Genomic DNA, 24,792 nt, shown 5'->3' on the forward strand with positions numbered 1-24,792 from the left:
TTCTAGGCCTTTCCTCATTTCCTTTCCCTCATACCTGGGCCACAGCTGCTTATTTATTTATTTATTTATTTTTGACTGTGTTGGGTCTTCATTGCTGCTCAGCCTGTTTTCTAGTTGTGGCAAGTGGGGACCGCTCTCTGGTGGCGGTGTGTGGGCTTCTCACTGTGGTGGCTTCTCGTGTCGTGGAGCACAGGCTATAGAGCTGAGGCTAAGGAGTTGTGGTGCACAGGCTTAGTTGCTCTGCAGAATGTGGAATCTCTCCATACTGGGGATGGAAGCCATGTCTTCTGCATGGGCAGGTGGATTCTTTACCACTGAGCCACCAGGGAAGCCCCAGAGCTGTTTCAAGAAAGCAAAGGAGTTGAGTCTCAGGCATTGCAGTCCTGTAGCAGTGTGACAGGGCCTGGAAGTTCCAGCTGCAGAAGCACATGTGTTTATTCAGTTCAGTTCAGTTGCTGAGTCATGTCCGACTCTGCGACCCCATGAATTGCAGCACGCCAGGCCTCCCTGTCCATCACCAACTCCCGGAGTTTACTCAAACTCATGCTCATTGAGTCAGTGATGCCATCCAGCCATCTCATCCTCTGTCATCCCATTTTCCTCCTGCCCCCAATTCCTCCCAGCATCAGGGTCTTTTCCAATGAGTCAACTCTTTGCGTGAGGTGGCCAAAGTATTGGAGTTTCAGCTTCAGCATCAGTTCGTCCAATGAACACCCAGGACTGATCTCCTTTAGGATGGACATGTGTTTATTAACCTATGTTTAATGAGCAGCTATTGTGTGCCAGACACTGGGCACAAGGAATGATGACCTGGTGGTGCCAAAGGAGGATGGGGGAGGGTCCAGCCTCACCAAGTGGCACAAAAGCTCATTTACTTATAAATGAAATAATAACAGGAACTTAGATTTTGTCTCCTCTGGTAAGTCTGTCACCTAAGAGCTGGGCTAAGTGTACTTCTTCACTATTGTCACACCTATCAAAGCACTGGTCACACTGTATAATAACTGTGTCTTTATCCATCTGCCAAAGTGGACCGTAACAGAACAGCTTCTGATTCATCATTGGTGGCAGTTGCAGTTTCTTTGTAGGAGAGGCTTATCAATAACACTCTGGAGCCAGAGGAAGAGAACTTAACTCTTGGTAGAGACCTCAGTTTTCCTCCTATGTCAGATAGGTATCATAGTTGAACTACGAGGGTTAAATGAGAGCAAGGGTATGACTTTCTTAATGCAATGCATGGCACATAAACAGTCCTCCAGAAATACTGCTGGTGTTACCTATTGCCTACTACTTAACCGCACCAAGAAGGATTTGTAGTTTACCCAAATATTTTCTTTATTTATCGTTTATTTATTTTTTGACTGTGCTGGGTTTTCACTGCTGCGCGTGGGCTTTCTCTAGTTGCAGGGAGTGGGGGCCACCCTCTCGCTGTGGTGCACAGGCTTCTCATTGCAGCGGTTTCTCCTGTTGCAGAGCACAGGCTTTGGGCACATGGGCTTCAGTAGCTGTGGCCCAGTGGCTCATTAGCTGTGGCTCATGGGCCCTAGAATGTAGAGACCGCTGCAGTTGTGCGTGTGGGCTCAGCAGTCACAGTGCGTGGGCCCTGGAGCGCAGACTCAGGAGCTGTGGTGCAGAGGCTTAGCTGCTCTGCGGCATGTGGGGTCTTCCTGGGCTTGGAATCGTACCTACGTCTCCTGCATTTTCAGGTGGGTGCTTATTCACTGCACCACCAGGGAAGTCCCCCAAATATTTTCTATCTCAAGCATCCAAATAACTCCACATCTCCAGGACAACAAGAAGCAGAGTTTAGTATCTTTCCTTAAAGGATAAGCTCAAAGGCAACAAATAAGGGACCAGGCGTGGGAAAGCATGTCACTTCATATGCCTCTTATCCTCAAGAAAGGAAGTGAACTTACATCTGCTGATTAAAATGTTGGAGAATACAGTTTGATGGTTCCTCAAAAAGTTACACATAGAGTTACCCTATGATCTAAAAATTCTACTCCTAGGTATCTACCCAGAACAATTGAAAATAGGTACTCAAACAAATCCTTGTACTTACATGTTCATAACAGCACTATTCACAATAGCCAAAAGGTAGAAACAACCCAAGCGTCTATCAACAGGTCAACAGTTAAACAAATTATAGTAAATACACAGAATGAATAATTATTCAGCCACAAAGAGCACGAAGCACCAGTAAAGGCTGAAACGTGAATGAACCTTGAAAACATTAAGCTAAATGAAAGAAGCCAGACACAAAAGGGCATACATTTATAGGAAATATCAGAATAGATAAATCCATAAATGCAGATTGCCAGGGGCTGGGAAGAGGGAGTAATAAGGGGTAACTGCTTAATGGATCTGGGGGTTTATTTTGCAGTGATGAAAGTATTTTGGAACTAGAGGTGGTGATGCTATTTATACAACATTGTGAATGTACTATGGGCTTCCCTTGTGGCTCAGATGGTAAAGAATCTTCCAGCAATGCAGGAGACCCAGGTTCAATCCCTGGGTCAGGAAGATCCCCTGGAGAAGGAAATGGCACTCTACTCCAGTATTTTTGCCAGGAAAATTCCATGGACAGTGGAGCCTGCCGGGCTACAGTCCATGGGATCACAAGAGTCAGACACGACTGAGCAACTAAAACTTTCAATCAATCCCTTTTGTGAATGTACTAAATGCCACTGAACTGTTCACATTAAAATGATTAATTTTCTGTAATGTGAATTTCACTTCCATTAAAAAAATGGGAGGAGATAATACAAAATTTCTTGAAAGCTGATAGATGATAAATGGAAAACAATGGTACAGTTTCCATTATTAAGTTTTAAGAAGTATAACATTGTTGATTTGATTATCTTTTTAGTGTGTATTTATTCATTCCCTCCAGTACCAAATACTGAATGACCACATACCTCAGTGGTTGAAGTATTCCTTCTTGAAGGAATAATATTTATTTTTAAAACATCTGAAGACTTATTCCTGGAAAATGTCTGTCAGGAGCATCAGACCTTCTTCCCCGTGTGTCACATGCCCTGTGACTGGTTCCCTCCCTCTTGTCCCAGACAGGGTGGGGGAAATGCAGTATTTCTACCTGAACATCTCGGATATTCTTTCCACACCTTGCTGTGGAAACCTGTGCCATCTATCCACTGAAAACACAGTAAAAATCAGCTCTTTCTTTAGAGGGGCCAATAATATCTCCATGCAAAACTACACGAGCACAGTAGTTGGAAAGCAGTGAGTGTCCTAAGGCACCCGGCACATCATTGCTTTTCTCTTGAGCCAGAGAAGGCGTTGGGCCAGACATCCTGCAGGGAAGGGTCTGAGTTTCTCTTCTGGAAACCAGGAGCACTCTGAGCAAGCATGTCTGGGTGGTGTGCTGTGTCTGGGTGCTCCCATCTCCCTGGGAGGCCTCATTATGGGATAGGGTGGGTCACCCACGTAACGAGTCTGGAGGTTTTCATCTAGGCCATGGCCGTCACTGCGCTGGCAACTGCCACTGGGCAGACTGTGGGCCTTGGGCAGGAGATGTTTCGGGTCGGACTGGAAGGTGGAGTGAGGGAGGGGAGGGTGGGAGCCATCAGTCAGGAGTCAGAAAGGAGCCCGACAGATGGGGTGTGTCTGCAGGGCTGGCCCTGACAGTGGCGTGTTGTCTTCCAGCCCCACTGCTTCTCCCCAGCAGAACAGAAACCACCATGATATGCTGGATGTGCTGGTAGAGCAGCCTGGTGGGGGTGGTGGGAGGGAGCAGCGGCTGTCACTTTTGTGTGCCTCAAAGTCTTAGCACCATGATTCAACCAATAGCTATGGAGAGCCTAGCATGCACAGTGCAGACCTAAGTCACTGTGACCCCAGTGTTAGCTCCTGGGGGATTTGGGGCCAGTGTGCCTGAGAGGCTCCTGGGGCCCTGAGCTGCTGTGGAGTCTTTACAGCAGAGGGGCTTTTGAAAGCTAGTGCTTTGTCCCTTTGATGGAGTTGCAGAGGGACCTAGGATCAGAAATTTTGAAAAGACACAGTCTCAGGGTCTCAGAGGCTCCAGGTTCATGTGCAGCTTTCCTCTTTTCTTATTTAAGGTGGCCAGTCACATCTCATTTAGGTTAAGACCCAGCATGTGCACTGCATGCCATTCTGCTCCCATGGCGCTAAAGCTAATTGAATGTCCCAGTTTCCCCTGCCTATTTCTCCGCCCCCAAACCCTTGCCTCCACACCCATCTCTAAACCTATGTACCCCCAACTTTTGTCCTGAAAAGGACAATAGAAGACTAAAGGTATGAATATTATTATGTACAACTATCCATGTTGCTGAGGGCTTCCCTGGTGGCTCAGCTGGTGAAAAATCCGCCTGCAATGTGGGAGACGTGAGTTCAATCCCTGGGTTGGGAAGATCCCCTGGAGAAGGGAAAGGCTCCCCACTCCAGTATTCTGGCTTGGAGAATTCCATGAACTGTATAGTCCATGGGGTCACAAAGAATTGGACATGACTGAGCAATTTTATATCCTTATTGCTATTACATTTCCCCCCCCTCTCCTGCCAATTGTCTTTTCTACCTTGCCTGGAAAACTAAACGAAGTTGTGGATGGGCTTTCCTTAAGCTTATCCAGCTTGAAATCAGGGTCATATTTAAGACGAATAAAAGTCTGCTGAAAAACATCCCAAGAGGAACGAGTTATAGACAGTTGAGAGCAAGGCTTGCTCTTTGTTAAAAAGAGAAAGACGGTTGAGAGTCTGCAATGACTTACAAATCTTCAGGTCTGATCAAGAAACATGGCTGTGATTAGGTTTCCTTTCATTTCTTAGCAACAAATTCCATGGAGCAGTTTGCTTACAAGCGTGGGAGGAAGCCTCTTCCCAGGGCCAGGATTCGGTCGGACACTGCCACAGTCCCTTGGGAGTTACCCTCAGAAAGGAATCCTGTGTTTGGGTGGAGTTTGTTTGGGAGCTCAGCTACGCTCGCCTGGTCCCCCACGCACGTCCCCAGGTGGTGCTCTGTTCAGATGGCTCGGGCTGATGCGGGGGACAGGTCAGAAACCTGAGCTGCTCGGTAGCCCTGGGCATTGTCTACCCAAAACTGTGCTGCAGATTTTCCTCCCAGTGCTTAGAGAGGGAGAAAGTTTGTCTGCCACTGTTGTGTCTCTTCTGTGCCTGTGATGCGTCTCATGAGTTCCTGTGATTCACTTACAGCCTTTCCACTGAACAGTGAGTTGACTATCATTTTGACGTGTAATGATGACCCAAAAATGAAATACCCATGTGTATTTCCAGACCCACTGGTTTGGAAATAGTCTTCATGACAAGTTTCATGAAACACTAATAAATAGGTTTTAATAATTCGAAAAGACATATGTACCCCAATGTTTATTGGAGCACTATATGTAATAGCTAGGACATGGAAGGAACCTAGATGTTCATCAACAGAGGAAGGGATAATGAAGCTGTGGTACATATATACAATGGGATATTACTTAGCCATAAAAAGGAATGAATGTGAGTCAGTTGAATTGAGGTGGATGAACTTAGAGTCTGTTATACAGAGTGAAGTAAGTCAGAAAGAAAAAAACAAATATCATCTATTAAGGCATGTATATGGAATCTAGAAAAATGGTACTGATGAGGCCTATTTGCAGGGCAAGGATAGAGATACAGATGTAGAGAACAGACTTGTGGACACAGTGGGGAAGGAGAGGGTGGGATGCATTGAGAGTAACACTGACACATATACACTACCATGTGTAAAACAGATACAGGAAACTGCTATGTAACACAGGGAGCTCAACCTGGGACCTGTGTGAGGGATGGGATGGGGGTGGGTGGGACAGAGGCTCAAGAAGGAGGGGATATACACTTAGGGCTGATTTGCATTGTTGTATGGCAGAACCCACCACAACGTTGCAAAGCAGTTATCCTCTAATTTAAAAAAAAGGTTAAGAACCACCCCCCCCAAAAAAAAACCCCAAACCAGATTTTAGTTCATTAAGGCACCAAGTATTGTATCCCTTCTCGAGGGACTCTGGGAATTCTTAAGAACTGTTTGAGGCTTGACACTGATGAAGCAGAAGGCTTGGGTGTGGCAGAGAGACTGCCATAGAGGAGGAGCATGTGTGTGTGTGTGCTAGGTCACTTCAGTCGTGTCCAACCCTGTGAGACCCAGGCAAGAATACTGGAGTGGGGTACCAGGCTTTCCTCCAGGGGGTCTTACTGACCCAGGGATTGAACCCGCATCTCTTATGTCTAACCTGCATTGGCAGGTGGGTTCGTTACCACTAGCACCACTGAGAAGTCCCTTAAAGGAGGGGCTGCTCCTGGTTACCCCTGGGTTACCCCCCAGGGGCCACTGGGGGGAAGATGCAGCCTTTAAATACAATCTTTCCACTTCTCCCCTCCGCCAGCCTCTCAGTGCCTGCCTGTGCCCCTGTGTGTGAGGCACAGAAGGTCCAGGTGGTAGAAACCCCAGGGAGGGTTCGCTGTTTGAGGACTTGGATGCTGGTTCCCCCATTAACCAGCTGTTGACCCCAGCACACACTTCCCTCTCTGAGCCTTAGTTTGCTCATCTGTGAAGTGAGGGGGAGGGGCTGGCTCATCTCTAAAGTGTTTTTCCATTTGAAGTCTCTGAGTCTGTGGTTACTTCCTTTTCTTCATTCAACAACCAGCCCCTATCAGAAGTCTGTTTATTTGAAAGTTCTAATGTTGGCCTAAACCTTGAGCTTCACTAGGTTGGAATATGTCAGGCTTTTCTGGCTGGGAGACAGGAAAACCACAGAGACATCTAAGCCATTGAAAGATGCTCGGATTCAGGACTACTGCTGGTTCAACTAGCACACTGATGAGGATTACAGAAAAAAAAGTGTCCCCTTTGGGTGGCCTCAGCTGCAAATGGGGTTGGTCTGTGGCTTAGTAAGTGGAATCCTGGCTGCTTTACCCTGTGAGCTCCCAGGAGCTCTTGGTCAGTACACAACCTGCATCGCTTTAGGAGACCATTCACTTCTTTGATCTTTGATCACATTAAGTAAGGAGTAAGAAGCAAAGCAGATACCTGTTATTGCTCTGACGGAAGGAAACGTCTATAATTATGGCCTTCAAATATTATATGCAGTTAAAAAGCTGCACGTCTGGACCTACGATGCTGCCCAAATCCTACACCTACATAGCCCATCTGATTTGGTGACTTCAAGGGGAAAGATTAGTAATAATAATAAAACCCCCTTACATTTTTATAGAACTGTACAATTTATATAGCACATTAAATGTACTTTCTTTTTCAATTTGATTCTGATTCTAACCATTGCCCTGGTGAGACATAATTATCCCCATTTTAAATGTAAAGGAAATGAAGCTGAGCGATTGAAAGACTTGTGCAAGGGCAGCTAATAAGTGGTCAAGGCAAGAATTGAACCCATGTCTGTCTAGTTCCAAGTTCAAGGTGATTTTTTCTTCCCTACCAGGTCACATAAAATCCTGATCTGGGCATTGGCAGCCAGACCTAAAGGACCACTCTACAGAGGTTTAGAATTCATCTGAGGAAGTTGTTCTTCTTGTTTTAATGCAGGTAGGACTCTCCCACACAGGTGCCATGCCTTGACTTGGGGTATGAGTTCTGGGGAGATCTCCTGCAGATCTTACAATTCAACTAAAGTATTCACTTCTCATGTTGGGGAGTGATTCCTGGGGATTTGCTTATTGGTTAAATGCATCCTCACCACCTGTGTGTCGTTAACCCAGGGTTCTCACCAACATTTTAGGTATCATCCTGCAAGACAGCTGGGGGAAACCATGGGCGTCTCATGGGAATCATATGGAAGTCAGTATGTGATATGAAAATAAGATCTGTAGGCCATTACTGACCAATCCAAGACCCTTCAGGGTCAAGCGGTCTCATTGACAGTGTAATACAGTCCTCTTTAGTTTCCTTCAACACTGCTTTTCTGCACAGCATCTGAGATAGTCGCATTGGAGCAACCTCCACATCTCCTTGGGTTCCAGACCTGTGTACCCACTACCTCTCATATATCTCCACCCAGGCATCTCCTGAGTACAGCCAACTTAAATGTGTCTGAAGTGTTCATCATTTTCTCCCAAACTCTGCTTCCCAAGTCCACTCCTCCTCCAGTTCATGTGGTTTTCATTACAAACATCACAATGCATCTTCCCATCCCCAGCTCAACACCTTATAATCCTCCATTCCATTCATTCCTCCTTAGCCACATTCACTTGGTCTCCAGTTCCTCTGACTCTACTTCCTAAATCACCAAAAGTCCAAGCCCCTTTTCTCAGTTCCCTCTGCTGTTCTCGTAGCTGAGGTCCTCCTTATCTCTGTTCCTTATCTCTCCAACCCAGCTTCCATCTGGCCATTAGTTTTCTCTCCAAACACAGATCTGACCATACTCTTTCCCTGTTTAAAAAACGAATTCCCACTGCCACAGGAAAGAGCTCATCATTCCTTGCATAGTAGTGTAATCGCATTACCTGCAGTTCCCCAGTTAGTATTCAGGGGACAGGGTGGAAAACATCCTTTCTCTACTCCACAGGTTTGTTGTTGTTTAGTCTCTAAGTCATGTCCAACTCTTTGCAACCCCATGGACTATAGCCTGCCAGGCTCCTCTGTCCGTGGGATTTCCCAGTTGAGAATACTGGGGTGGGTTGCCATTTCCTTCTCCGGGGGATCTTCCTGACTCAGGGAGTGAAGCCCTGTCTCCCGCATTGGCAAGCGCATTCTTCACCACTGGGCTACCAGGGAGGGGCTTCCCGGGTGGCGCTAACGGTAAAGAACCCACCTAACAAGGAGACATGAGAGATGCAGGTTCAGTCTCTGGGTTGGGAAGATCCCCTGCAGTAGGAAATGGCAACCCACTCCAGGAGCCTGGTGGGCTACAGTCCATGGGGTTGTAAAGAGTCAAAGCGACTTAGCGCGTACATACACACAGGCATGAGCAGCCAGGGAAGCCCATTCCATGGGTTAAATGTTAACAAAGTTTGAAGGCTGGAGAAACATTTGGTTTTCAATGCATTTCTTTCTTAAAATTATATCCGGACTGGGGATGGGGAGCCAGAATCTCATATAAAATGAAAGACTTGATCAGATTTTTCAATACATCTGCCTTCCCAGCCTGGCACTGGGCAACAGGTAGACACATCAGGCCAGGAGGTTGACGGTGACATCCTTGCTGAATTCTCTAGGTGGAACTTGGAAACCATTTGTACCGAGGTTAGGAACAGCCTAGCATCAGTGCCATCTTCAAGTCCTGCTCCATATAAATCAAGGCTCTTCCCTTACCCAGCGGGACTTCAGAATGAGGGTCCCTTCAGACTACCTTCAGGTTCTTATGCACTTGAGTTGAGTGAAGTAAATACAACAGCTTAGGGAGAAAAGTGCTTCTCAGACGCTCAAGGGTACCACCCTTCCTCTTTCAACAGAATTCTTGCAAGTGGACTGCCAGTGTTCTCTGAGAAATTAAAGCCATGCCTGTCTGCTTCGGTTTCCCTTTCGGTTGGGCAAGACTGGTGCTCCCACAAGCTAATGTCTATAGTTTATTTAACTCTATTACATAATGTATTCCTGTGAAGTTATTCAAAACACTAGGGAAACAGGTCTCATTGTGTCCTCCATTCTACCGCCACGTGGGGGGAGGGGAGTAGGAGTGGGACCCTTGAGAGAGGCAGAGAAGTTAGGCAGAAGTTTGGGTCCCAGCAAATCCCCTGAGGCTCAGGAAATAGCAGAAAGGCTCCCATTCCAGCCCTGGCTCCAGGCCGTTTTTTCCTTGTGGCCAGTTTCTTAGACCCCTTTTGAAAATTCGGCTTGCCTAGAACAATTTAGAAACCTCTGAGCCTGGAATGCTTTTTGGAGGGTCTCAGGTCTTGACTTGTTCCTGGAGCAAACTGAATGTCCCTCTGTCCCTTTCAAGCCGCTCCTGCCGGCAGCTGTTGTCAACTAGAGTCTGAGAACTCCACCCCAGACGCGGCTGGGAACCCATGTGGACTCAGCCCAGAAGCAGATGTAAGACTGCTGAGAATCCTTGCAAAGCGGGGGGAACCCTGGAAGTGAGGGGAGGAGGCTGTTTGGAAACGATCTTCAGATTTCACTGATCTCCGGGGTTGGACTCATCCTTCTAGAGGCAAGAGCGAGTGGGAAGTCCCCTTGCCAACGGAAGGCACCTTAAAATGTATTTAAACACACACACACACAGACAACCACACAAACTCTTGAGACTCACCTTTGAGTCCCACCGGAGGCCTTCCTGCAGGCGCGGTCGCCCGGGGATCCGCCGGGTGCCGCCCCAGCGAAGGCGGCCGAGGTGCTGGGTGTCCGTCCCGCGCGGTCCCGGCCCGGAGGGGCGGGTCAGCGGGGCCCGCCCTGCGCCGCGCGTACCTGCCGCCGGTGGCGAGAAAGGCGCCCTCTATGTCCCCTGCCCTCCCGCGGGCTCAGGCTTCGCATTTTTGAGGTTTCACTCCGCTCCGTCGTCCTGCCCCTGATGTCAGAGGCTCGACTTCCTGAATCAGACGCGCTGCCCCTCGCGCGTCTTGGGCTCGGCCCACGCTCTCCACCCCCGGGCCCGGGCCGGCGGAGGACGGGTGCCCTTGGCCCTGGGCGCACACGGGCCGGACGCACCCTCCTGCCAGGGCTTCCCGCCGGCTACCCCGTCCCCGCCCCGCCCTTGCGTGTCGTGTCTGTGCCCCGCTGTCCCGGAACACGCCCCCTCCAGGACACAGCCGCTCCCCTGCCTGCCTGCGGAGCCAGCCAGTCCCTCAGTGCTTTAAGGGACGCAACGAAGTTCCCAGAGACCTGAGACCTATCTGGGAGGGAAAGTGGGCTTAAGTGAAAACAGCCCAGCCCTTCCTAATGGAGCAGCCTTCTCGGAGAGGCGGTGGGAGGTGTTGGAGAGGGAGCCCATGGGGGCAGATTGGGTGAAGGTTCTCGTGCCTTCACTGGACAGAGGGCAGTGCTGGGCTCACCTGATCAGGGCTGTGTGTTTGGTGGGGTGCACGCAACACCATGGAGAAGTCTTTGCACTGCTCGCTGATGGCGATGAGAAACAGTGTGTGCTCCTGCAGGAGCTGTCAGAAGCAGAGATGGAGGGGGAAATGCCTTCACTGAGGTTTCAGAGTTGCTTCCCCTCTCCTCAATATTGCCCTGCATCCACTCTTTATTTGGATCTAGTGGGTCAGGTGTCCAGCACCTGGGAAGCTAGAAAATGAAAGAGCTGCCCACCGCGTGGGAAGGACTCCAGACCCAAAGTTTCTGATGACTCAGGGCAGGGAGCTCAGTGCTTCCCAGGTGCTGCGTGTGTGGGAAGCCTGGCCCTGGAGTGTCCAAGGGTCCTTCCATGTCATGGACCTGAGCTGCTGCCCTCTTGACTCTTTCTGCCAGATGCCCAAGTGCCAGGTGCTGAGCCGTGTCTTGCCCTCCACCTCCTGTGCTTGAGTCCTTTGGCCTCTGCGGGTGGGTGTTAAACATGGCTGGTGCTGCCAACTGTTTCCACAGAGGAATAAGAGATCTGTTTCTGTTAGCGCTGGAGAAACCAAATGGCTCTGAGTTGGAAGACCAAAGAGAAAACCCAGTGCTCCCATCAGAAATGTCAAGGATCATTAAGCAAAGAGAGAGAAAGAAAAGTTTTCCTCCAGTGGAAGGAAATTAGATAAGACCTCCTTGCCAGAAACACAGGTGGAGAAAACTCAGTCTGGATTTGAACAAGAAGAGGGGGAAGGTGGATTCCAGAAGCAGGTGGGCTAACAGGTGGTCAGGTAGGGCCAGCAGAGATTGGACGATTGGGCTGGAGAGATTGCTTAGAAGGGTCAGGATGAGGAGTTTCTCTTAGCAGACGTGCTAACCAAGGTGGGAAACACTCACTCTGTAACCTCACTGAGCCTATAGCTGTCTACCTATGTATTAATAGAACTGGTTCCTCTGACACTCTTGAGCTGAAAGCCAGAGTCTAACAGGGCCCTGAGCAAGGAATGGGGTTGGGGCAGGGGTGGAGTGAGGTCTTGAGTACTGGCCTGAGGATTTAGGAATGGAGGTTTTCTTTCATGCTGAGGACATGGCAGTGTGCCAGGAGCTTGGCACATAATGTATCGCTCAGCCTTTCACAACATAGTTGTGAGATGTAGTATCATCCTCATTTTACAAATGAGAATCTGAGGTTCCGAGTAGCTCAGTAACTTCCACACAGTCAGATAACTCATAAGTGGTGGAACCCAGATTTGAGTCTGTTTCCAGTCCCTCCAGCCATCCTTTTACTACTATGTCATCAAGTAGAGTAGGAAAGCCCCTTCTGTGAAGGAATCCCACATGTGAGCAAGGGTCACATTCAGGCCTGGAATGAAGTCTATTGAGGAAGGAGTTCAGAAGATGCATTCCTGGAAAGTTGGAGCAATGTTACACATTTGTTCTGGCCTACATGACCATTTTTAGGGTTACTTTTAGAAGAGAGGACAGAAAACAACTAAAGAGAAACTGAGGCAATTGACTTGAGACTAGGGCTTTATGGTCATGGCTATCAATGGTGGAAAGAAAATCCCAGGCCTATTCGTAAGGAGGGCTTCTTAGGTGGTGCTAGTGGTAAAGAACCTACCTGCCAGTGCAGGAGACATAAGAGACGTGGGTTCAATCCCTGTGTCAGGAAGATCACCTGGAGGAGGGCATGGCAACCCACTCCAGTGTTCTTGCCTGGAGAATCCCATGGGCAGAGGAGTCTGGTGGGCTATGGCCCATAGGGTCGCATAGAGTTGGTCATGACTGAAGCCACTTACAGGAATCTGTAAGTTGTATCTCTGTAATGTCTCAATAAGTGAGACTGCTTTCTCTGCCGTCTCTTCTGTGGCAGAGAAAGCAGTGGGCAAGAAAGCAGATTTGCTCACGGTATTTTGCAAGGCTTCCAAGTCTGTGGAGGGACTGGCATTATGAGGAAGATGCAATTATGGTAGAAGTGAAGGAGTGGGCGACTGACCAGGATGTTCTCACTCTGGGAGGATGACGCAGTCCTTACAAAACAGCAGGTTAGAGCACCACCCACTCTTTTATTCTCTTGGCAGTGAAATCCCAGGTCTGATGACCTCATGGATGGCCACAAGCCACCATGGTGCTGTTACATTTTGCTTAATCCTCATTATTTTTCATGTTTTTAGTAAAGATATTTGAGAGTGGTCAAGAGGTTAGTGAACTCTAAATGGAGTAGAACAGAGCCTTAACATCTAATTAAAAAAAAAAAAAGAAGCCAAACTAAGCTGATTTGTGAACTGAGGCTGGAGATTTGAGTGACTACCCCCTGCTAACTCTAGCACCTGCTAAGCTCTGGTTTCACATCAGTATGTTGGGGACAAAAGTTGTTGCCTCTCTTTCAGAGGGTTGTGAAAATCAAGGCGGGAGGGCGGGAAAGGGAGTGGTATTTAGCATAGAACCATAGCCTGCTGTGAAGGCCAAGTCTGCCACACTTGCTTTTCTTTCTTGATGATGCCCTGGATCAGATGGCTGACTTGCACTATTGGCCTGAAACTACCCACCTTGTGCTGCCTGCAGACACTGTCCTGTCAGTTTGCAAACTCTCTGAGTCCAGAAGCCATGTCAAATATACTGTGTTTGCACCCAGGATAATGCTGCCCCCAAATGGGCCTGTCCTTCAGGAAAAGTGAAAGAAAGTGAAAGTGAAGTTGCGTAGTCATGTCCAATTGCAACACCATGGACTTTACAATCCATGGAATTCTTCAGGCCAGAATACTGGTGTGGGTAGTCTTTCTCTTTTCCAGGGGATCTTCCCCACCCAGGGATACGAACCCAGATCTCCCACACTGCATTCAGGGAAGGAAAATATTAAACTGAGGATATTATTTTACTGTCACCTTAACCTGGGCTATATTTGTGCCTGCGACTCTTGGGCAGGGATCTCAAAGCATACCTGGGCTACAGAAAGTACCGGATCAGCAACCTGGATTCCCTAAGGCACCCACTGGAAGTCAGAATGGTGACTGACAAGATGCAGGCTGTTGGGGGAAATGGTCAGCCTACAAATGGTGCGGGTCGGATGAACATGGGCTTGTTCACCAGATCCAGAAACTCAGCAGCACTGTGGAACCACGAGGGAGGCAAGTTCAGGACAAGTCGGTGGAAATACTACATTATGCAGCAGGTCATGAATGCGTGGGATGGATTATCTCCCAGAGGTGGTACAGGCTGGCAACATAAATGGATTCCAGAGGGGTTTGGAACAGACCTGTGAATGGCAGAGCCCGAAAGGAGTGCTGGAGGAAGCCGATATTGACTCCATGTGGTCAGGAGTTCAGGGTGGCCCAGCAGGCCCTGAACATGGGGCCTTTGTGGACAGGAGCCCTGTCCTGGATTTGAGCCAATGGACATGCTCAGTTCTACAGTCTCCATGGCCTTCGCTTCATGGAGGTAGCAAAAACTCATTCTTTTTACCTTAGCCAAGTATGTGCTGCAGATGCTGTCTTTTATTTTTAGTCTCATGCATGTTCAGTTTTAGCAGGTTATCCTAAAAACAGCGAGTTTTCCAGCTAAATTATAACCATTCTGAGAAAGTATTTCCTCGCCCCGCCTCCACCCACCCCTTCTCCAGCCCACCCCTTGTAGCCTTTTTTAAAATGCATTGCTTTTTCATTTTGGCTTTGGATTTCTAAGCAGATTTTGAGAGCCTGTTTTCATATCGGTTATTATATTTATCTCTTGCAATTAGATTTCCATTCCCTAAACTGTCTAATTCTGACATAAATTACTCTAATTATGAAAGCTCCTCTAAAAAGAGCAGTGACAATATACTTTTCTGGGGAGCGCTTTTCCATACAGCATCCAGAGTGTCTTCAATGCTGTAGCTTGGATGCCAGGGGGAAAAAATATTACTTTTATGACTGTAGCTCTAAACTTTGGCATTGGGGGAAGTTCAGGAAGCTCTTAAAAGACTCCTCTGACAATCCCCATGTCTGCCCTCACACCTGTGTCCATCTGCTCCATATGCTCTGTGCTTTCTTGAGCGCTCCTGTAAGTTCTAGAGATAGAGCCCCTGTGTTCCAGCAGTGAGGCTGGCAAGCGGGTGGTGCTGGCGTGGAAGTCCGTTTGTTTATACCTCTGGGGCATGCAGGGGCTCAGTTTTCATTTTCAGTTTCTGCCTCCCAGCCTCCCGGGTGGTGTCTTGAATGCTGTTTTCCCAGCGCCATCTCTGGAGTGTTCTTCCTCGGGATTCATCATTGGCCTAGTGCTCACATAAACAAAGGGCCTTGGGATTCCACTTGTCTGGCAGGGTCTTAGGGTAGAAGGAGAGCCCCACAGAGCTCTCATTTTGTCTCTCTCTGTGGCTCCCCGTGTCTCCTGCTCTCCATTACTGGTCAATTTATTGAGTGAGTCCATCATGGGGGTTTCACGCAGCGTTTCCATGGCCGAGGTAAAGCATTTCTTGTCACTTTGTCAGAGAGATGCCTAGGAAACCCCAGCTCCCCGTTCCCAAGCATATTCAGTTTGGAAGAAGTTTCTGGGAAGGCTAGAATTGTTTATTCCTTTTGCCCCGAGGGCCTGCAAAGTAACTGTGCCTTTGAAATTTGCTTCCTTAACTCGTTCAGTGACTCAGAACAACATTGCTGCAAACAAACTTCCTTTCCCTGGGATGGCTCCTATAACAGGTAAAAGGAAGGGCTGACAAAAACCATAAAATAATAATTTAGCCTTCATCTGCTAAGTTGCAGAAATACACTCACCCTCTCCTTCTGTTTTAACTGCCTTTGACTTACAGCTCCCTATGAGCCAGGCAACTGATGTATATTGCTTTTAAATTTTCAGTACTCTGAGGTACTATTCTACTTATCTATAGTTAAGGAGGCTGAGGTTTGGAAAAGTTTTCATGTTGTCAGAGATCAGGTAAATGATGGAAGGCAGAAATTCCAAATAATAGAAACACATTTATTCAGCATTCATTAAGCATTCATTCTCTCCCAATACTGTGCAAAACCTGAGATATATAGAAATGAATGAGAGTCTAGCCTGGTGGAGCTTCCACTAGAGTCAGGTTTCCACCTAGAAACTGCTCAATTCAGAGCTCTGCATCTACCCTCCTTAGTTCAACTGGACAGATTTGGGAAGAGAACCTGTCTCCTGGGACACAGTCAAATTAACTGCTTCTGGGATGATAAAGACAACAACAATAATACCTGAAGCTTGCACGTAAATTTCAGTTTACAAAGACATTTCAAATTTATTATTTAGTTTAACTCAGCGTTTGTTAAGAGGGCAGAGTAGATGAGAGTCTGGGGCTTTAAGAGGCTGGTTGCCCACAATGGCTGCATAACTGGGCCAGAACCAAGGTGTTCTGGCTCCTAGACCAGTGGTTTCTATCCTGTTGTCTGCAAGATGAATGATACCTTCATTCAGGAACATCTCTTGGTAGGGTTTAAACAAACAGGTATCTGAAAGTATCTAGAAGCACAGCCTAAATGGATGAACTCAAACAGTATCTGAATATCAGCCTTAGAGGGAATTCCCACACTTAAAAAAACATGGGCTACAAAAGTGCTTCTCATACTTTCCCACCAGAGTATTCCTCCAAGGGGAAATATTTTTGCTCTAGGAAGACATGACTGATGCTGAAGCTGAAGTGCTAATACTTTGGCTGCCTAATACAAAGAGCTGACTCATTGGAAGAGGCTCCAATGCTGGGAAAGATTGAAGGCAAAAGAAGAGGGCAGCAGAGGATAAGATGGTTGGATAGCATCACTAACTCTGTGGACGTGAATTTGAGCAAACTCTGGGAAATAGTGAAGGACAGAGAAGCCTGGAGTGATGCCGTCTTTAGAGTAGCAAAGAGTTGGACACAAAAACAGAAAGACATTATTTAATATTTTTTGACTTATACACTTGACATACTTTTCCATGTTCCTCCAGGGTTGTGGGCACCCTAGTGTGAAAAGCATAGGATCAGATGGCATTCAAAACTTATTTATTAGGGCTATGTTCTAACTATTCAAACTATGCTTTAACCAACTGCACTAATAAATACACCCAATGGAATTTCATCCATCCATCCATCCACTAGCAAATATTGATGGAGAATCTACAGTAACCTCTGCATTGTACTAGGTAGGTGCCATGATACAGTCCTTAAGGTATTTACATCTAATGTAGAACTGACCCATGCTATAATTAACAGATAGTAGACAACTGCTTATAATAAAGTGCTCAATTTTATAATTTGAATTTAAAGGCAGTAATGGCTGGAGCAATCAAGGAAACCTTTATGATAGAGGTGGGTTGGCCAGAATCTAGGCAGTGCATAAGAATTTAAAGAGGGAGAAAGAGTGAAAGGGAGCTGAATTGGGTACAACATGAAGGAATAAACATTGTAGAGCTTTTTTGTAAGTAACATTATTTATTTGATTATCCTTTCCTAATCTCTCTCTCTATCTCTGAAAACTAGGGAAAGATTCAAAAGTATGAAGGAGAAAAACAAAGTATCATCCATAAACCTGGTGACCAAATATAATCAATATTAAATTTTGGTATAGACTCTCCCAGTCTTTTAGACAGAGAGTAGAGCGTGTATATCAGTTGTTGGAGTCACTGCAGATTTTGAACAATGAACTGACCACTCTCAAAGTTAATCTGGTGACCTTTTGTGATTTATTAGTGTGGAAAGGCTGGGAGCCTTAACTTCAACCTGGTAGGAGGCCTCTATGCACTCTAACTCCTGCCTTTAAAATGAAGTAACTGGTTGTCTTGATCCTTGGAAAACTCTCCATTACTGGAGCAATTGGAGCAAAGGCTGGGTAACAACCTGGTAGAGATACTGTAGAAGGGATTGTTATAGCTGGTGAGAGGGTTCAGTAGCCCATATGATCTCTTCCAGCCCAAGATTCCAGTACTTACACTGTTAGCTGTTGAAATTCACAGTCAAATAGATTATGACACTGTCTTTTTTTCTTGTAATTTGGTTTGCTCAGTAATGTAATATCCCTGGGTTGGGTAAAATGATAAATGTTTACTGGGAGGTAGAAACTGACTATTTTTGAGAAGGTGGGGTTAAGTTCTTTTATATTTTAGTCCTGCTATGTCCTCTTGCCATCTTATTATTTGAGAGCCACGCTTTCATGGGAGGGGAGGGGGCTTTCCTGGTGGCTCAGTGGTAAAGAACTTGCTTGCCAACAGAGGAGATGCAGGTTCAATCCCTGGGTTGGGAAGATCCTCTGGAGAAGGAAATGGCAAGCCACTCTGGTATTCTTTTTTTTTTTTTTAATTAATTTAATTTAATTGGAGGCTAATTACTTTACAATGTTGTGGTGGCTTTGCCATACATTGACATGAATCAGCCATGGGTATACATGTGTCCCACCATTTTGAACCCCCCACCCACCTCCCTCCCCACCCCATCCCTCTGGGTTGTCCCAGAGCACCAGCTTTGGGTGCTCTGCTTCATGCATCGAATTTGCACTGGTCATTTATTTTACATATGGTAATATATATATTTCAATACTATTCTCTCATATCATCCCACCCTCGCCTTCTCCCACATAGTCCAAAAGTCTGTTCTTTAAGTCTGTGTCTCTTTTGTTGCCACTCCAGTATTCTTGCCTGGGAAATCCCATGGACAGAAAGAAACCTGTTGGGCTACAGTCCCTGGGGTTGCAAAAGAGTTGGACACAATTTAATGACTAAACAACTTTCATGGGGGGTGTTTGAGGAGAAACTCTTCCATTTACTTAATCTCTACTTGTCTGGGTGCTACCATCTTCTCTGAAAAGATCTTAACTCTCCAGGAATGAGGTAAAAGCCAGTCCTCTGTGTTCCTACTGTGTTCCTTGTAAATACCCAAAGCATTGTATTCTTCCCTTGCTCGGTATGCTTTGGGGTCTGCAATTCTGTGTCCTCGCAAAAACTACATATAGTGGGGACCGTGCAGGCAGAGGGCCACGAGTGGAGAGTGGCTCAGCGGTGGAGAGTCCACCTGCCAATGCAGGTGTGATCCCTGATCTGGAAGATCCTACATGCCACAGAGCAACTAAGCCCATGTGCCACAGCTGTTGAGCCTGTGCTCTAGAGCCGGGGGACCGCAGCTACTGAAGCCTGCACACTCTGGAGCCCGTGCTCCACAACAAGAGAAACCACCGCAATGAGAAGCCCACGCGCTGCAACGACAGAGTTGCCTCTGCTCTTTGCAACTAAAGAAAAGTCCACCACAAAGACCCAGTGCAGCCAAGAAGAAATAAATAAAATTACTTATAAAAAAAGAAAAGGGCTATGACTAGAGGGGAAAAGAACATAATTCAAGATGCCATGGTCTCAGGGTATGGCACGGCTAAAGAGGTGCTTCTGAAGTCACAGGTGCATACTTTTCCTAAAGCCACTGTGACTTTTATAAGGAAAGATCCCTCCTGGCTGGTGACTTGGAACTCCCTCCTCATAACACCCAATCCTGTGCCAGACATACAGAGAAGGGGACCCACAGCTCCCTTTATTCCCCACTTTTAACGTTAGCATTGTTCTTTCTCAAGCTCCCGATGTTGCTGCTGTCAATGAGGCCTGGGCAGGAGAAAACACTGCAGGTTCCTTGGGAATTCTGGACCCCAGCGTGTTTAAACCTGGACAATGCTGGATCCAAGTTTCTGTGAGATTCACACAGGTTCCCACCAGAGTCTAAGTGAAGGGGAGGAAGGTCTCTTGTTTAGTCACTAAGTCGTGTCTGACTCCTTTGTGTCCCCATGGACTGTAGCCCGCCAGGCTCCTCTATCTGTGGGATTTTTCAGGCAAGAATATTGGAGTGGGTTGCTGTTTCCTTCTCTAGGGGATCTTCCTGACCCAGGAATCAAACCCGCGTCTCCTGCATTGGCAAGAAGATTCTTTACCACTGAGCCAACTGGGAAACCCAGAAAGGTCTCATCTTGCTAGCTTATCTTCCACTCCTCTGATGAGATCACTTGGTGACATGGTTTTTAGTAGCTCTAAAAACCATGTAGGCAAAAGATCATTTATTTCTATATATGGCCCAGAGAGAGCCTAGTCAGGGGCTGGCTTCCTGGTTGTTGCTCTCCAGTTTTTCCAGACCTGCAGGCTCCACAGACTTCCAGGCTGGACGTGGGTTTCTTCGGCCTGTGTGTAATTAGGTGCAGTGGAAAATTTGGCTCCCAGCATGACTGTCCCTAGTTGTCCTTATTCTCCACCCCTACCCCCTCGCCTCTCCTCCCTCAGAATGCTGCAGCTAAAAAGCAAATAATGAAGTTCTCGCAGCTGCAGCCCAGCTAAAAATAGAAAGTTTGTTTATTTTCATGTTCATGAAGCCCTTTTCCTGCTGTTGCTGTTGTTCGGAGCCTAAATCCCAGGCAGGAATGGGAAGGCCTCTGTGTGCTGGTCACTGGCCAAGGGAATTCTGTCCTATGTTGGTGGCTCAGAGCCTGTCTGGGGTCAGAGGATGAGGTGATCTGTTTTCTTTTTCAAGCCTCTCTTTTCCTAACTGACACCTGCTGTCCAGAATTTGGGGTGTGGGTGTCTTGAATTTTTTTTTTTTTTTTTTTTTGGATGATCTGCATGATTGTACTTCCCTTTCAGAGACCTCCTCCCTTTCTGTTGTGATCTGCTCAGAGGAGGGTTATGGGCAGAGGAAAGGACACTGGGCTAAGAGGCAAGAAACCTGAATGTTCTTTCTTGCTCTGTGACCTTAAGCAAGTCACAGCCTCTCTGTGACTGACTCTTGATTTCCTCATCTGTAAAACAGGGTTAGTGATATGTGCCCAGAGATCAAGTGTAACAATGGATAGAAAATAACTTTGGAAAAGTAAAGATATCTGAGAATGGATTGTTTTCTACTTTCTAAATAAATGGGGGTTTTTCAAGTGTGCTGTAAGGATAGATATTCCGTGTGTTGAAGGACTTTTGAGTCCCCTCCCCCCAAAAGGAAGAGTGGAAGGGTGACAAGAGAATAGTACCTGGGGAGTTATGTTTTGATCATATTTCCTAGGAGATCTCCAAAAAACAAACTCATGTTGAAATATCTGAGAGGTAATTTGACTAGAGGACTTTCCAGGTGGCTCAGTGGTAAAGAATCTGGCTGCAATGCAGAAGACTTGGGTTTGATCCCTGGGTCAGGAAGATCCCCTGGAGAAGGAAATGGCAACCCACTTCGGTAATCTTGCCTGGAGCATCCCATGGACAGAGGAGACTGGTGGACTACAGTCCATGGGATTGCAAAAGGTCGGAGACAATTTAGTGACTAGACAACAATAACAACAGTTGACTAGAAGAAAGGATTCTGAATTAGGGTTTGGGAATTTGAGGAAGGGGATTCTTCAGTGTTCTGTTAACTTGCTGTGGGCCTTGGGGCAGTGTTTATACTGTCTTATATCTTATCTCCCTTCTCCGGTGGTAGAATCATTGTTAGTTATTAGTAGTTGACCTTCCCACCTGGAAGGGATCTCCACATGCTCAGACCTCTAGATACCTTGGTTTATACCATACATGTAGGATTTGTAACATGTCCAGCTTGTAACATGCCCAGGGCTTGTGAGAGTCCAGCATCCTGGACTGTCATCATTGACACTTTCCCGTCTAAGATCTTAACTCTTGAGGCTGAGCTATGTTGGATAAGCCTTTGACTCCCTTGGGACCACTCTGACTGTTGTGTTTGCTTGTTTTCTGTGAGAAGCCTGGCATGCTCAGCACTCGCCCTGGGGCCTGGGTCACATCAGGTCCCTGGATTCTACAGGCTCCTTTTTGTAAGCAGCAAAGCAATAGCTTTGGCTGACTGACCCAGAAAAGGAATTTATTTATATTAAATTTTAATTAATTAAGCTTTACAATTAAATTTTAATGAAAAAATAAGGTGTCTGCGACTTATATCAAAAGTCAAAGGGTTAGTTGTTCAGTCATGTTAACTTTTTGTGACCCCATGGACTGTCGCCCCCCAGGCCCTCTGTCCATGGGATTTCCCAGGCAAGAATACTGGAGTGGGTTGCCATTCCCATCTCCAGGAGATCTTCCTGACCCAGGGATCAAACCCAGGTCTCCCACATTGCAGGGGGACTCTTTACCAATGAGCCACCAGGAAGCCCTCACTTTAAAATAATCTCTCACTGAACTTAGCATTTCCCTCAGTTATAGACAACAGATCAGATATCTGTGAGTTTATCACCTTTAGAAGTCATAGGTATATGTTCAAGTCACATTTCAGTTATTGCAGGCATTCCAGAATACTGTTTATGCTCATATTACTTCTGGGCAACAGCAGTTATTAGACTTACCATTAGATTTATTTAATGTACTAATGAAATTCACACTTATTATGCTATCATATATTTGTTTTACAAAAAATATTTAAACTATATTTTAATATAAGCTGGCTTCCCATGCATTTCATTGTGTACATTTCAAAATATTCTTTATATACCTCATAGTCTTCATCAGACCTCCCAAGGGCTCCATGGTACACAGAAGCCCTAAGCTTATTAGCTAGCTCACAGCAGGCTCAGCTACATAATTGTAGGATCCAGCACAGAATGAAAATGGGAGGCCTCTTGGTGAAAAATTTGAAGGATTAGAAGGTGGGAAGCTGACCATTTAACTAAACCCAGGGTCAGTAAGCTGAGCCTGGGGCCCTGTGTGACTATAGGTTGCTGACCTGTGAAGTAGGCTCTGGTTCATAGAATTTCTAGAAAGGTCAGAGGGCCAGACCCTGGGGCTCCTTGGCCAGGGAAACAGCCCAATTGTGTTGAAGAACTGGTCTGGTGAAGACCCATGGCGGCTTCTGCTCAGCCTAGACACTGCCGCTTGTCCCCTGCCACACCAACAGTGAGTGCTGGAAACTGTCCTGGGTTCGCTGCCACTGCCATGTTGGTAAGCTGGATGAGCTGTCCCCACACCAGATGGATTCTGTGTGATCCCTGCTCTCTCATATGACTAGTTTCCAATTTGAAGTCTGGACTGGGCTCATTTGGTAGAGTCTTGTTCAAGGCTAGCCCTTCTGTTGCACAGGAGGCCAATCAGTAAACTGTCATTGCCTGCTCCATAGAGGGGAGGCACGCCCCCAACGAAGGAGATTCAGATACCGAGTGGCCAAAAAGCATGAGAATTGTCCCTGATGGTACCCACACACCCGATGGGTACCTTGGCCACTTCTTTTTAAAAAATATTTATTCGTTTATGTGGCTGCCTCCAGCCTTAGTTGTGAGGGCTTCCTGGTGGCTCAGTGGTAAACAATCTGCCTGCTATGTGGGAGACCTGGGTTTGATCCCTGGGTCAGGAAGATCCCCTGGAGAAGGGAAAGGCTACCCACTCCAAGTATTCTTGCCTGGGAAATCCCATGGACAGAGGAGCCTGGCGGGCTACCGTCCGTGGGTTGCAAAGAGTCAGACATGAAAAGAGAGGCCTTAGTTGTGGTGCATGAGATCTTCGTGTGTCATGTGGGATCTTTTGTTGCAGCGTGCACACTCTGTTTGTGGGTCCCAGAGAGTTCTGGCTCAGTACTTGCCCCACACTGGCTTAGTTGCTTCATGACATGTGGGATCCTAGTTCTCCAACCAGGGTTCAAACCCATAATCCTTGCATTGGGAGGCAGATTCTTAATCACTGGACCACCAGGAAAGTCCCTTGACCTCCTCTGAAGAAAGTTGATGGGCTGGCAGAACATGTGGTTACCTTTAGATAGATGAAGCTGCTGGGGAGAGAAGACATCCTAAAACATTTTCAGTTTCTGGGACATTTGGGACAGTTTTCTAGGATCAATAAGGCAGAATATTTGGAATAGAGATTACTCAAGAAAATTCACAACCTATGGACATAGGATGTTAAAACTTGGGACTTTCACCAAATAGTCTCTATCTGTAATAAGACCAGACAATACCAGGAAGAACAGATGGACTCTACACTGTCACACAATGACAAAGTCTAGTTAATTTGAGTTTCCTTGAAGCAAAAGACTGAGTCAGTGCAGACATATTAAAAGTTGGGCCAAGTCAAGGGTAGAAAAGTTTGTTCTAGAAATGACCCACCTTGTGGCTTGCACAGTGCCACTCTTTGGGGCAAGGTTGAGCCCCCCAGTCTTAGCTCATGACTCATTTATTCCCTTCTCATTCTTACTGAAAAAGTAAATTAGTTAAGAAAGTGGTAGGTTTTTCTGTCTCTGTATCCCCCCGGAGTGATGGGTGGGCTGTCCTTTGCAAAGTAGTGCAAGGACAGAGCTGCCTCCAGAGAGTTTTAACAGGAGCCCAGCAGAGTACAAGTGCATGTAGAGGTGGGGCTGGGAGACCTCAGCTCACTGTCCAGGTGCCAAGCCATCCAGCAGGCTCCCCAAGAACACGGGGAGCCCTCTTACCAAGATATAGGAGCCATCGTTCCACCCCTAGAGACCAACAGGAGTTGCCAGTGGGGAGGTCCTGAGAAGGTGCAAAGGAAAATGCCACTCCCCCCAGCTCCTGATACGTGCAGAGTGCTCTACATCCTTTGTGTGCTGAATTCCCCATGGGGATGCTTGAAAGAGAGGTCATGATCTCCTTTTGACAAATTGGAGAGCCCACATTTGGAGCTCCCAGTTCCCCTTGCCTTCCAATATGTTACCTGGAGGAGACACGGAGTTGGCCACCATCTTTTGGTTAATCTCTAGTAAAAGACTGGAGATTTTTGTCTTTTTAATATGCTTTTCACTGGGGAGAGGGAATAGTAATACCCGTTATCTCTCACTCACCAAAGTTTCTTTGGGAAAGAAATCTTGACTTCCTATTTTTGCTAATTCAAAAATAACTTTTTGAATGAATTCTGGAATAGTTTTAGATTTGTAGGCAAGTTACAAAAAAAAATACAGAGATCTTATATATCTTT

The 24,792-nt window shown here is 46.7% G+C and overlaps 1 protein-coding gene across 4 annotated transcripts in view; it reads right to left on the reverse strand.

The window, feature by feature from the left end:
- The window catches only part of KIAA0040 (KIAA0040 ortholog), a 49,734-nt gene extending 28,868 nt beyond the window's left edge, over window positions 1-20,866 (reverse strand). For 3 of the 4 annotated variants that reach the window (XM_065936098.1, XM_065936096.1, XM_065936097.1), the window contains exon 1: window positions 10,214-10,637. The gene's annotated coding sequence lies outside the window, so the exon portion shown is untranslated. Of the gene's footprint in view, window positions 1-10,213; window positions 10,638-20,854 lie in introns of those variants that run through there. The other variant, XM_065936100.1, reaches the window with a different exon arrangement.
- Window positions 20,867-24,792: the final 3,926 nt, after the last annotated feature.

The sequence above is a fragment of the Muntiacus reevesi genome, chromosome 5 (assembly GCF_963930625.1).
Source record: "Muntiacus reevesi chromosome 5, mMunRee1.1, whole genome shotgun sequence".
Classification (NCBI taxonomy): Eukaryota; Metazoa; Chordata; class Mammalia; order Artiodactyla; family Cervidae; genus Muntiacus; species Muntiacus reevesi.